Raw genomic sequence first — 13,345 nt, forward strand, 5'->3', positions numbered from 1 at the left:
CTTCATCCATGTCGTAGCATGTGTCAGAATTTCCTTCCTTTTTAAGGCTGAATAATACTCCATCATATATATATAGACCACAATTTGTTTATTCATTCATAGGTTGATGAACATTGGGGTTGTTTCCATTGTTTGACTATTATAAATAATGTCGCTATGAACATTCACATACAGCTTTTGTGTGACATATGTTTTTTTCTCTTGGTTATATACCTAACAGTGGATATTTGATAATTTTATGTTTAATCTTTTTTAAGGAAAGGCCCAGCTATTTTCCAAAGTAGCTGCACCATCTTGCAATGTATGAGAATTCCTATTTCTTCACCACCACTAGTTATGGTCTGTCTTTTTATTATCACTACTCTAGTGGGTGTACTCTAGTGGGTGTGACCTCATATCTCATAATTTTGATTTGAACTTCTGTAATGACTAATGATGTTGAGCATCTTTGCATCTGCTATCAGTCATTTTTATATCTTCTTTAGAGAAATGTATATTCAGATAATTTGCTCATTTTTCAATTAGGTATTTGTCTTTTAATTGTTGAGTTGCTAAGAGTTCTTTTTTTTTTTTTTTATGTTTTAGGCAAGGCAATCCTTGGTTGACCTCACAGATTGCAAGGATCTTGTCAGCTTACAATCCCTTATTTTTTTTAATTTATTTTTTATGCCTACAGCACCCGGTCTTCCTAGGTGGTCTCCCATCCAAGTACTAACCAGGCCCGACCCTGCTTAGCTTCCGAGATCAGATGGGATCGGACTTGTTCAGGGTAGCATGGCCGTGGACAAGAGTTCTTTATATATTCCGGAATCTAGTCTTTTATCAGATGTCTGACTTGTAATTTTATCTCATTCTGTAGGGGTTTTTTTTTGTGATGGTGTCCTTTGAAGTACAAAAGTTTTTATTTTGATGAAGTCCGATTTATCTATTTTTATTTTGTTGCTTGTGCTGTAACATCACATCTAAGAACTCATTTCCCAACTCAAGATCATGAAGATTTATCTTTATGTTTTCTCTTAAGAGTTTTTATAGTTTTAGCTCTTCCATTTAGATTATCGATCTATTTTTGAGGTGATTTTTGTATATGGTATGTAGTAGGGATTCACCTTTTTCATATTGCCATCCAGTTTTCCCAGCACGCAAAGACACCCCCATTTTAAAATCTAGACCTCAGGTACACAGATGTAGATTAATCCTAATTCTTGTTGTTATTTTTTAAATACATTCTCATCTTTGGTCATATATGGCCTGCTTTTATTTCATTTATTTGTGGACTTATTAATATTTAATGAGCACCCAAAATAATTATTTTGATATTCATCCATGCTGTTGCATTTATGAACAGGTTGTTCCTTTTCATTGTTCCTCGCCAAATATCACTACTTGTTTTATCCCTTCACCTGTCGATGGACACTTTGGTTGTTTCCAGTTTTAGGCTTTTACAAATAAAGCTACTATGAGCATTTGTGTGCAAGTCTTTGTATGGATATATCGTTTCATTTCTCTTGACTAAACACCTAGGAGTGAAATGGCTAGGTCAGACAACACCTGCATGTTTAACATTTTAATAAACTGCCAGTTTTCCAAATTGTTTTAACATTCCCATCGCAGTGTATGAGTTCAGTTGCTCCATATCCTTACCAGCACTTTATATGGTCAGTCTTTTTTTTATTTTTCATTTCATCTTTTTCATTTTCACGTGTAGTTCCCTTGTTTGTTAAAATGGTTTTATTATGTAGGCACATGCATCTAAACAATATATTATTTGTAGCTATTTTTGGAATTCATAGAAAGTGAAGGCTCTGACTTCAGCCATCTTGCCTTTCTGTTGAGGGACAGCCTTCTACCACATTATGATCATGTTCACCCCAGCATGGAGCTAGGCACACAGGAGGCATCAACCCTGGCTGAAAAAACAAGCAGCTGGACATCCTCAGCTGCCTCAGAGCTCTGTCATTTGCCTCATTAGAGGCTCGGACCTTACCTGCCATCCTGAGGACAACAGCCCGCTGGATGTCACCCAGTAGTGCCACTTCAATGCGGTATCTCCCAACTCTGCCCACCTTTAGTTTCCCCTGTACTCCCTTATTTGGTTTAGGGCTCAGCAACTTGCCAGGTGCTGAGGTTCAAACCAGAAAAACCTCCTGAAGCCTCCACTTTTCTTACCCCTAAACCTTCTCTCTGTTTCCAAATCCTCTTCACGCAATTCCGCTGACATTTACAAGCATGTTTTCTTGTTTAAGGTCTTGTACTGGGGCTAGATCCAGAGTTGAAGGAAACCCAAGCCCTTTGGAAAAGCACACAAAGAAATCACAGTGACAATAGGTCCCTTCACTCCACAAGTCCTCCATCCACCTCCCCAGTGTGTCTCACAGTCCTCACTCAGCTCAGGCAGTTGGGCCACTCCCGGGCTAAGGCACCACCCCATGAGGCCCTGGGCTCTCCCCTGCAGTACTTCTCCCTTGCTGTTCCCATCTTGGCCTAACACTCTCTCACCCTGTCCTCCGCCAGATGGGGTCTACATTTCTTTGTCTGATGCCTGTGCTCCTACCTGATTCTCTCCCTTTTTTCTTTTCCCTGATCTGATACTTAGCCTATAGGATCCCCTGCAGTCAAGCCAGATGCCTGATTACTCAACTCTCCAGCTTTCTGCTGCATTTCCACACCTCTTCTGCTTTTCCCCAAGATGTCCCTCTACCTAGAAAGCCCTTCCTCCCAATGCCTTGTCCTGAAACTGTTGAAGAACTTACCCATTCTTCTTGGCCTAGCACAACCTCCTTCTCCACAAGCAGAATCAGTCCTTCCTTCCCAGCACACTCTGTCACAGCCCTGATCCCAGCCTGGCTTGTACTAGAGTTATTAAAGACTCACCTGTCCCCTGCTGTTAGACTAGAGGTCCCCTGAAAGCAAGAACAACATTTATATCATCTTTCCAGTCCTAGTCCCTAATACAGGATCTATTACACAGCAGGTGCAGGGCCAGGACACCTGGGCTCAAATTCCAGCTCTGCCGCCTACCTGTATGAACCTCAGAAAAATTACCCAACTTCTCTGTGCCTCTGTTTCTTCATCTGTAAAATGGGGAGAACCGCCCCCCCACAATCTGGTCATCAAAGGGATTTGATTAATTAAGCTACATAAAGGAGTAGAGATTTGTTGAGTTGAAATGAGACCTTGCCCTCACTCTAGAGAATCTTCTTATGAAGGGGTAGATACTTTCTATTGATCTTCCAGAGATTTCCTCAAATGAGGGGACCCTCGTGCCTCCTCAGCTGCCATTAAGGAAGGCAGATCCATCTCCCAGAGGCTGTCTAATCCACCTCTCTTTTTTATCAGCATCAGAGTAATCACAAAACTCCTGTATGAGGCTTTCCAGAACTGGATTGCTTCAAAGAACTTCTCTCTGCGTTTCTCTGATGCGAAGGTCCTATGACCATAGCCATCCCCTTCACACTTTTTCCCATCTTCACCTTATTCTGCAAGGGATGCAAATACCTCCAGACCACTTCCAGGTCAGCCTGAGGTTTTTCACAGGGTGTAGCTGGAGGTAAGAGGGGCTCTGGAGAGAGAACATCTTATCCAAACTTCTCTGCCTCTCCTTTTTTGCATATGAGTAGTCAATCCAGGATGCTGAGTAAAATTTGAATTTTAGATGACATTGCGAGTAATCTTTTCGTATAGTTATGTCCCAAATATTACATGATATATACTTTAAAATATTAATTGTTTATCTGAAATTCAAATTTATCTGGGCATTCTAGATTTTTATTTGCTAAATCTGACAACCTTATGCATAGGGAAACTGAGGCCCATGGGAGTTAATACTTTGCCCAGTTGCAGAGTCAGTTAGTGACAGGACCAGGGCTATATCCCAGGGTTGCCCCCTGCCCTAGCTCAAACCCTACTCCCCTTACACACACACACACACACACACACACACACACACACACACTGCATGATTTCATTCTCTGGGTCCTGGCTCTGACTGTGAATAGGTGTCCAAGTTAGCAGGACTGAGGCCCAATAGCAAGAGACCATGTGAAAGGAAGCTCATGGAGGAGAGGGCAGAGTGAAAAGAGAAAGTCCAAGCTGACCTACCAGGAATGCTAACTGAGTATGAGAGGTTTGGAAAGAACAGGGGGTGTCCTCATCTTCTCCCCAGGGCAGTGTGAATTTAGGCTGGGGGATGAGCAGGATTCTGAATAACGCAGGGCCTCTCTGAGTCCAGCCCAATCCTCCAACACTTTCATGTCACAGGCCCCTGCATTCTACTTTCTGCCCTCATCAGGGGACTCCAGTGTCATCCTTGGCAGGGTTCCCTCAAAATCCACTGCCCTCTTCCAGCTCCAAAAAGAAGGAAGGAAATTCATGGTACCAGTAGGAACCGGTTCATCATCTGGAACATCAAACATCAACCTGTCCTTCCTTCTATTCACCCCAGACTGCCCACTCCTGGCCTTGTTCTGCCTGAGCCCTTCTCCCTCTGCCCCATGACATCCCTTGGAACTGGCAGGTGAGCCAAGGCTCTGAATCCCCCCTTCTCAGGTGGAGCTCACTCAGCAAGGCCTCTGAAGACTTGCACGTGTCCTTGCTGGACTCTAGGAAGTCTTACTCCTTCCTCTCTCTGGGCTGCTACCTGATGGATGTGAGGACCCAGAACCACGATGGCAGGAGAAGAGGTCAGTGGGTTCCAAGAGACAGGAGAGGGTGAGGGAGGGAAGGTCAGGAAAGTGGTGGGGGTTCAGGGAGGCGGACAGAGGCTTAAGGTAAGGAGTGCAGGGCAGGAAAATGCTTCAGGGAGAGGAAGGAAGCTGAAGCGGAGAGAAGGACTAGGGGCGGAGAAAAGAGGTCAGTAAGAGGGTTTCCAAGAGGGAATGGGAGTTCAGGGAGGGTAGAGATCTGTAGAAACAGAGGGCTCAGTAAGGACAGTGGGTGTGAGCAAGGGAAAGGCCGCGCTCAGGGAATGGAAAATCAGGGAGGGGGATTCCAAGGAGGCAGAAGGCTTAGAAGGGAACACAGAGCTGGTGCCTAGGAAATGAATGGGGTTCAGTGAGCCGGCTAGAAATTCAAGAAAGAGAGGGAATTTGGGGACTAGAATGAAATTCGAAGAGGGGCTGGTGTTAGGGAGGTAATTGAGGCACCTCCGCTCTGTGCCTGTCCGCTACCGCTTGGGCCCGGCCCCATACCTATGGCTCCTCCCTTCTCGAACCCAGCCGGCGTCTTGGGTGCCGGGCGCCAAGCCCCTGGGGAGAGGAGGAGGGGGTTAAAGGTGAGCAGGCAGGAGCGTGGGTCCCAGAAAGGGATTGGCAGGCGCCTGGGCCCATGCCCTGGGCCATGGCTGCCTCACGGGCCACAAGCCGGGTGAGCGGCTGCTGCCCACGTGCTATGGAGAGAAGGAGGTACCGGATCAAGGGGCAAAGGACACCCTGAGCCGAGGGAGGGTGGCGGGGCGGGCGGGGCGGGCAGTGTCCGCAGTCCACACCCGCTGCTAAAAGCCAGGCCAGCGGTGCAGCGCAGAGCACAGAGCCCTCTGCCGCCTGCGCCAAGTAGACGCCGAGAGCTTCCGCTACCCCGAAGCATCCCACGGGGACGCTGTCTGGGGACCTTGTGGCCCTGGCTGGGACCCACCCCACCGGAAGATCCCGCGGAATCCAGGTGAGGGGCGTGGAAAGGATCAGGTGGATGCAGGTGCCTAGCCTAAGGGGAGTCGGAGCTTCCCCTCTGCGGGACCTCAGTCTCCCTTCCACCTGTCAAATGGGGAGGGGCACTTTTATGACTCTACTGGGCCGAAGGGGTTAATACTCTTGTGGACCCGCCCCCCTCACTCAGGCTCTGCTATCAAGGGTTGAGAAGCAAACTCCTACCTCAGAAAGGGCTCAGGATCAAGCATACAAGATTTCTTCCTGTCCGACCTTCCAGGAGCAGAGGGTGAGGTACACACAGGTTCCTGCTGCCTCCTGGGTCCCTCTGGCTGGGCTGGGGTTGAATCATGGTCTAAGGGGCTCTCTGTGAAGTTGGGTGTGGGCCCAGGGAAGCAGGAGGTTGGTGGAGGGGTGGAGGGGGCGGTAGGCTGGCAAATGTATTGAAAAGAACCAATAGAGAAGCTGGTTCCAGGTAGGCCCTCTGATCATGGTGGGACAGGGAAGCCATGTAGATTCATAGCAACCAGACTTCAGCCAACAGTAGGGGCTAGAGAAGTGGCTAAGGGCATCCCACTGGTCTGGCTCAGGAAGACCATGGCTTCCTTCTGGCTCCCAGGTACCCCACCCCGACATGTGTCTCCTGAGGCCACCCTGGTGGGCAAGGAGGCCATGGTCAGGCCTGGGCTGGGCTTAGGAGCTTTAGTTTGTTGTCTGTGTCTGACTGTGTGACCTTGGGCACATTATGTCCTTTCTCTGGGCCTGGCTCTCTCTCTGTGACATGGTGAGGCTTGTCCCTGGGCCACAGGTGTGGGAATAAAATGGGACACCAACATGCTTTGGAGGACAGGGTAGCCCACTCCAAACAAGGCCCCTCTGGTTCTTCACCAGGGAGCTGATGCTACAGGGTCAGCTCATTTAGGTGGTAGGGGGGGCCAGGATCTATCCAGGCCTCCATCTTGCCCAAGTTTTCCTCTTACTCTCAGCATCTTGCCTGTCCCATCTCCTGCCCAGGTCCCAGATCTAGCGGAAGGCTCAGAATAGGGGCTTGGGAACCTCAAGCTGGGAAGTGAGCAGTGAGCTCAGGGCCACCCCAGGGAGGCTCAGCTCCTCAGCCTCAGGGCAGGGGCAACTTCTGGAGGTGGTAGAACTCAGAGCTATGGCAACCAGGAGGTCCGTCTCCTCAGAGGATGAGCATTCTGACTGTATTTCCCCTTCATGCCCGCTAAGGACACAATCTACCCTAGGCCAGGGCTCAGTTTGGAATCGTGCTTTGGGCCCAGATGAGAGAGCTGTTGAGAGTAGGGGTCAGGGTCCCACCTGGGGTCTTGGAATGCTGTGAATGAAGTCATCTGGCTTATATGTGGGCGGCATTGGTGGAGGTGGCATTTGTAAACTGAGGTGGAGGGCATAAGGAGCTTTGACAAACTACAGAATGGGAGGGAAGTTGAGGTTCCCAGGGACCACACCAGCCCAGATGCTCACACTCCCTTCAGGCTGATGCCCTCCTTGGGGCCTCCCTCTGAGGCTGCCTTTGACCCTGCTGTTGGTCCTGTGATGGGTAAAGTCAGGTTCAGACCTGTGTTGGAGCTGTCAGGCAGGCCAGGAGAGGCCCTTGCCAGCCCAACTCTCACACCTTGGTCAGGATCAAAGAAGGGGTTTGGCTCAAATATGAGGCAGAGGAGAGAGGAAAGAGGGGGCTCCCTTGGGCTCAGGGTAGCTGGGAAGGGGGAGGAAAGAAGTGAAATTTGCTGTGCACCTACTGTGTGTCAGGCATTGTGCAGAGCTTTTATATTACAGTTTCTTTCTTCCTATAACCTGAGAAGGAAAGGATATTCTCTCCACTTTACAGGTGAGGAAACAGAGGCCCAGAGAGATTAAGGCACTGGGACAAGGTCACATAGCCTGGAAATGGCAGGGCTATGATTCAAATCCAGGCAACTTGATTTTAAACCCCTGGTTTCTGCTCCCACTACTGCCTCTGACTCGCCCCCCAGGTGACCCTGTCTCTTCCAGGATTCACTGTGCTCATGTATACCTGGGTGTAAGTAGGCTTCCTTGGACTGTCGGGCAGCAGCTGTGGGTGACCACGTGTTCTGCATTCATGGAGCAGCACACAAGAAGGGTGTACCCCTGGGTGCCCATGGGTGTCCACATGACCTGTGCTTACCTACTGCACCTCTCCACCTGCCTTTCCAGCTCCTGAGCTTCAAGGGGCAAGATAGCTCACATTTGCTTTCCTCTTTGAGGTGGGGCAAACTGACCTTGTGTAAGGGGCCTCCAACATGGCAGGAAGGAACAGAACATTCCCAAGGCAGGGCCTGGCACTGATAAAAAGGAGATGCATCTCTCTCACTGGCCTTGAGATACAGGGCATGCTAACTAGTGGGTGGGTGGGCAAGCTACAGTCAGGTCTATGATTCTGAATGAGAAATATGCCTCCCTGGGGCCCCTTTTCCATGTCAGTCCAGGAACCTAATGCCCTGATGGGGCCAGTATGGGACAAGAACTGGTATGACTCCCAGAGCTACCCAGCAGGGGAGAGGCTTGGGGATTCTGGGCAGGGCAGAGATGACCGTCACCCACCCACAGCTGATTTGAAAAGCCTTTGTCCATCCCCGAGTCCTCTGGTAGAGATTGTTTCTTCACTGTCTGTGACCTACAGCCCCTGTTCTTTTTCTAATGCCATACTCAGGGGTGTTGGCTAGGAAGGAAGGAAAAAAGAAAGAGTAAAGGGTAGGAGAGGGAGAAAGGGAAGAAAGAAAGAAACCCACGCTTGTCACGTGCCTCCCACTGGCTCTCACATTTTATTTAATCCTCACAACAACCTCGTAAGGTAAATGTAACATGGCGTGACTACCCATTTTAAACAGGAGAAAATCAATACTCAAAGCCCATGACAGCAACCCCTCCTTGTATAGAGGTTACACTAAGAGAGGAGCCCAAGCTCACACAGCAGGGGCAGGATTGAGCACCACAGTCCATGGTTTGCCTCTCATGACTCTGTGCCCTGTCTAGGGAGCCCTGGACAGCAGGGGCATTGTCTGACTCCAATGCTCCCCAGGCAGACAGGGGTTTACGGGGGCCAGGGGGTCCCCCAGTCTTGACTATCATTCTACCCTCTGCCCCCACAAGGCACCCTCCATTCTACTCTCCTGGGACTGAATGAATAACCAGGCACAGACCCCACCCACATGCATGGAGATGTCCAGGAATGGCATCTAGGCACAAAGAAGGAGGCTGTGCTTCTGGGCACACCTGCTCTATAGCCCTTCATTCCCTCATCTGTAGAATGTGTAGATAACACAGTGGGACCTGCTCCACTCTTTTGGCTTTCTCTTGTAGGACTCTAGAGGTATAGCATGGAGGGCCCAGAGCTGGGAGGTAGGGGACCTGGCTTGATCACTGACATGACATGCTGGGTGGTCTGAGGCAAGCCCCTTATCCAAACAGCCCCAGTTTCCCCTCTGAATAACAAGAGGCCTGTTGCCCTTGCTGACTTCCACCACTTGTTCCAGTCCGGACAAGCCGAACTTCCCAGGTCGTGGATATGAGTTCCGAGCCATCAATGAGGTCCTAATTCTCACATTCTCTCTTGGGGAGTGTAGGGAGATAGTCTTGCCAGTCCTTCGTTGACTCGACATGTATCACAAAGTGCCTATTCTGTGCCAGCTGCCTTCTCCACCCTGCTCTTTAGCTCAGTCTTGGGTGGGTTCACCTGACATGTGATATTTGGGTGAGGAGGCTTAAGGGGCAGATCAGCTTTCAGTTCCTCCAAGCAGCCCAGTGGAAGGACACACTTGGGCTCTGCCATCAGACCCAGCTGGGTTTAAATCCAGGCTACACTACTCATAAACTGAATGACCTGGAATGACTGTCCTACTCTCTCTACCATATCTTTACTGTGTGGTAGAAATAAACAAACAACTCTCTGAGCCAAGTGTGTGCTGCAAAGTAGAGACCATCAGTCCTATGTGACAGGTGGTTCTGTGGTTAATCAGACACGACAGTCAACATATTGGTCCTGGAAGCCCACTGGGATGCCTGGTTGTGGTACAATGGGGGAAAACACACACACACACACACACACACACACACACACACACACACACAGAATCTTTATTCCCGGTTCCTGGCACACAGCTCCGTAAACCCTTGGAATCTCCAATGTGATAAGAGTGTCTTTTTATGTTAATGAGATGACTCGTGGTGGGGTGCTCCTAATAGTTTTAGGGTGGGTTCTGGTCATGAGGAGGATCAAGGCTGTTAGAGAGTTGAAACTTTCAGCCCCACCTCCCACCTCTGAGGTGGATCCATGGGCTGGAGAGTAAGTTCAATCTCAATGACCAATGATTTAACAAATCATGCACACGTAATGAAAACTCCATAAAAACCCCGAAAAAAGGAGTTTGGACAGCTTCTGTGTTGGTGAGCACATTGAGATGCTGGGAGTGTGATATACCTGGAGAGGGCATGGAAACTCCATTCACCCCCATACTTGCTCTATGCATCATTTCCATTGGGCTTTTCTGAGTTACATCTTTTACGATAAACTGGTAAATGTAAGTAAAGTGCTTTCCCAAGTTCTGTGAGCCTTCCTAGAAGATTATCAAACCTGAGGCAGGGTTTGAGGGATCCAGTGGGTCAGAAGCAGATGACAACCTGGACTTGTGATTGGAGTCTGAAGTGGAGGCAGTCTTGTGGAACTGAGTCCTTAACTTGTGGGATCTTGATGCTAACTCCAGATAGTTAGTATCAAAACTAAATTGAATTGGAGGACACCCAGCTGGCGTCGGAGAATTGGAGAATGGTGTTGGAAAAGACATCATGCACTTGATGTCAGAGTGTTCTGAGTAAAAATTGTCCACTGGTAAATGGTGGCCATTGACGTTTTTACAGACTGACAAATTTTTGCATAACGGCTCTTCTTAATGAAACACCAACTTCAGCCTGACCCCCAACCCTTGCACGGCATCACATTGGAAGCACGACATACCAAGAGGCTGGGCAGCTTCTGCCCGTGTTACAAAGAGAGCAGCTGAGGCTCAGAGAGGATGAATGAGTGCCTACTGAGCCAGCCTCCTGAGCCTTTTGCCCTAAAGAGAAAGCACCCCCATGGGGTCCTTGGGCCTGCAGAATGAGAATGAGTGTCAGACAAGCCGGGGTGGGAGACTATACATCCATCTTCCCCTAGTGTCTGTCTGGTCAGCCAAACAGGGAGGCTTTTGTGGTATTTGGACAACTTTGATCTCTGGACTTTAGGTTCCCCAGAAAGAGAGGAGGAGGTTCCCATGCCATCATCTACGCCACTATCTCGTCTTATTTTTTTACTTTTTTGGAGGTTTTCCCCCCCGGTTTCAAAAGCAGTATGCAGGTATTATACAACTTTAAATTGATAAAAATTAACGAAGTGGATGTTTCTGTTACCCGTTCCTTCATAAGACCACCAATGTCTGGTTTGGTCGGGTATTAATTCACTTAATTTTCATAAAACTGAGAAGTGGATACTATTATCCTTATCTACACATGAGGTTGTTAACAGCTACATAGTATTCCACTGTAAGGATTTATCAAAATTTATTCAACCATTCTTCTGTTTCTCAGTATTATAAACAGTGCTACAAAGAACATCTTTATATATCTTTGCACATTTAATGTAAATATTTTATAGGAAAAATTCCTGCAATTGAACTTGATATGTCAAAGAGTCTCAACAATTTTGGTATGATAGATTTTCCAATGGTCCTCCAAAAATACAATCCCATGTTCCCTGTCTACCAACAGAGTAGGGGAAAGGCCTATTGCCCCACCATGTCATTCCTGCCTCTTCTTGGCCTGGGATGGAATTTTAAGCCTGCCCAGGAAGCAGCCAAGCACTGGAGAAGGGGAAGTTTCTGGACAGATAATCCTGCTGGTCATGCCACACACCACTGTTTTCATCTCCCCAGCTAGCCCTGCATACCACCCATCCCACCCCCACTCCACCATGTGGGACACCCTAGGACCCTATGAAAATGACTTCCCTCTCCTTTCTACTATTTAACTGTACTAGTCAAAATGTACAGACAGGGTCAGGAATTAGAAGCTTAGATTATTTACTCTGTGACCTCAAGCAAGTGATTTATCTTTTATCTTTTCTGAGACTGTTCCCTCATTACTGACGTGGAATAAACATAATTCTGATTCACCTAGTCTTCCTGAGGGACAGAGGAGAGAGTGTCTGAAAGTGCTGTGGTTCCTGCCAAGGGCCAGGCAGAGACCAGTGGTTTTGTTGGCTAAACTTTGGGTGGGCTTTGAGTACACAGATGGATGAGCCAATGCCCTACCTCAGGAAGCTCACAGCTGGCTAATGGCGGGAGGGAGATGCAGAAGGAGGAGAGTAGAAAAGAAGATAGAGAAGGATAGAGGTGGGCTAGGCCTAAAACTAGCCCCACTGCCTCTTTTCAAACAGGGATCCTCGGGCTTGGCTTGCTTCTTCTAGGACCATTTGGGTAAGCCCAGGCTGACCCTTAGGCTGCTCTCCTCAGGAAGTCTTCTTGTCTTTCCTCAGTGCCCTTAGAACCCACAGACACTCTAGGACAGGCCCTGGACACTAGCTCCCACGCTGTCTGCTGTTCTTTCTCCAGCTGCTTCTTTCCTCCTCTCCTGGGCCCTCCCACCCCACCCCGCAGCTCAGCCTAGCTTGGGGCAGGAGCTCATGGAAGACTACCAGATGTGGTATTAGCCCTGGGTTCAAATCTCAGCCCTGCTACCTACCATATGTGAGAACCTAGGCCAGTTATGCCATAAAATGGAGACAATAGTTCTTGCCCTGCCCTGCTCTCAGGGAAATGAGATTATGACCATGAAGCCACTTTGGCAAAGGGTGTATGAGTGTAAGCTGTGTTGGCGACCAATGCTTCTCAAACTTCCTACATCCCAAAATAAATGGGCAACGGACTTATTTTTATTTTTAATCTGCCATATGTATATAATTATGCAAAATACAATAAAAATAAATTACTAGAAAAATTAAATTAAAAAAGTAAACTGTAAGCCCAGTTTTTTTGTATTATATCTAACAGTTACCAGATTACTCTATTAAACTGATGTAAATGTTTCTAACACTCTCAATTTATGTATTTATTTTTGTCATGAACTGGTAAGGGAATCCAGTGTTTCTCGGGCCACACTTTGAGTGGCACTAGTATAGATGCCTCAGAGCCCACTGGAGCACATGGGCTGATGGCACCCTGCTCTCGCCCCAGCCAGTTGAATGACTTGCCACTCTGGTTCTCCAGCCCTGCCTTTGTCCCTGCTGGTCCCTCCCAGAACACCTTCTCCCCACATGCCTGATCCCTGCTTTGTCTTTTGAGGCCCAACTCAAGCATACCCTCTTCCAGAGAGACTTCTCTGACTCCCAGGCTACAAGCCAGTCCTCCTTCCACTGAACTTCCACATTCCTCAGCACTATTCATGTCCCTCTCTGAGTCAGTGGTGGGCATGCTCACTCTCCCATGCCGAGTTGTGTGGAGGTAGGCAGAAGCAATGTTATAAGTATCTGAGCATCCCCTGTTCCCCCAACCCCTGGCTCAACTGAGGGCCTGATACCAGCAGGCAGTTAATATGTGTGCTGGATGGACAGATGAGTGGGTATTTGTGGGAGGAGAGGGGATGGATGAAGAGATGGAAGGTTAGATAGATGTATAGATGGAAAGCTGGATGGA

The 13,345-nt window shown here is 48.3% G+C and overlaps 1 non-coding gene across 1 annotated transcript; it reads right to left on the bottom strand.

The window, feature by feature from the left end:
* Nucleotides 1–667: 667 nt before the first annotated feature.
* On the bottom strand, nucleotides 668–786 carry LOC111746579. Its single transcript, XR_002783174.1, has one exon. It is a non-coding gene; the product is annotated as a 5S ribosomal RNA (ribosomal RNA).
* Between the last annotated feature and the right edge of the window lie 12,559 nt (nucleotides 787–13,345).

Source organism: Pteropus vampyrus, unplaced genomic scaffold (assembly GCF_000151845.1).
Source record: "Pteropus vampyrus isolate Shadow unplaced genomic scaffold, Pvam_2.0 Scaffold193, whole genome shotgun sequence".
In the NCBI taxonomy this organism is placed as follows: domain Eukaryota; kingdom Metazoa; phylum Chordata; class Mammalia; order Chiroptera; family Pteropodidae; genus Pteropus; species Pteropus vampyrus.